The sequence below is a fragment of the Macrobrachium nipponense genome, chromosome 7 (assembly GCF_015104395.2).
Source record: "Macrobrachium nipponense isolate FS-2020 chromosome 7, ASM1510439v2, whole genome shotgun sequence".
Classification (NCBI taxonomy): domain Eukaryota; kingdom Metazoa; phylum Arthropoda; class Malacostraca; order Decapoda; family Palaemonidae; genus Macrobrachium; species Macrobrachium nipponense.
Window position 1 is genome coordinate 36092052 of NC_061109.1, and position 1289 is coordinate 36093340.

Genomic DNA, 1289 nt, shown 5'->3' on the forward strand with positions numbered 1-1289 from the left:
GTTGCTCCCGACCAAAAACACAAGGGAAATTCCCTACCTGGTAGCAACCGCCCTACTTGCACCTTCACGGGCCTCAATGCCCCCACCGCTGCAGCTCAGAAGGACGTCGTAGGCAAACACAGTGATGTCCCTCCCACGTCCACTCTGTCGGGATCCAGCGCCGATATCAGAGCCCGCAGGAAAGTACACAGTAAGGGGAAAGTCACCGCAGATGGCAGAAATGCCCCTGCGCCTTCAATACTGATGACGACAAATCCTTCGAAGGCGATTCAGAAAAATAAGCCAGCTGCACAACCATGCGGGGAGAATAGCGAGCCGCCCGAACTGTTGTCGGGAAAAAGTCGCGCCCCTCCAATATCCTCACTGGTGTCCCTTTTTCACCAACCACTCAAAAGATAAACAAACAAAACAAAAAAAAACTAGCATTAATAAGATGCTCACAAACATTTACAAGCGGGGAGGAGGTTTAACAAGCAGTTCGCTTGACGCTCAGCCGAGACCAAAGTAAAGCTTAAAACTAAAACCTTACAAACTAATTTCCTTACGCTAATTTTAATTTTATACAACAAAATATAACAAAAAAGCCAGTAACAAGAATGAGATAAAAATAAAGCAAAAGCAATGCCAATTACGTTAATACAGGATATTCCTGAAACAACAATTGGGCCATTATCGAGATTTTACAAGGGGGCCAGGGGCAAGGTGCATATGTTTGCAGAGAGAGAGAGACAGAGGAGGTAGCGATTGTCAAAGCTGACAGAACTGCACATGAGGGTTTGCAAAATGAGTCAAAGGTCGATAAAGGAACTGACTGGGGGGTAGAACTGGAAACATTAAGCTGGGTCAGGGAAGGTGTGAATTCTTACGCTACAATAGCTACTGCCTGACAGGTATTGTTAACTCTTGAAGAGATTTAGGAGGTGTGACTGAAATGCAATTTCCAGGTGCGGGTTGCTCCTTGCTCTGAAGGAGTCGTTCCTCTGGAGAAGGTGTCTGACAGGCCATTTATCATGGAGGATTCAAAAAGTGGGAACTCTCCCCAATTTTACTTTAATGACTCGAAAGTCAAAATACTCCTGAGAAGACTTATGAAATACAACTTTGGGAAGGACCTCACACAGATGGGGAAATATGTTTGAGGAAAACATTCCAAATCTCACCCTTATGGTGTGGGGTGGGGCGGGGGGAACCGAGTATATGCCATTATCAAACAATCATACTTGGGATAATATATATATATATATATATATATATATATATATATATATATATATATATATATATATATA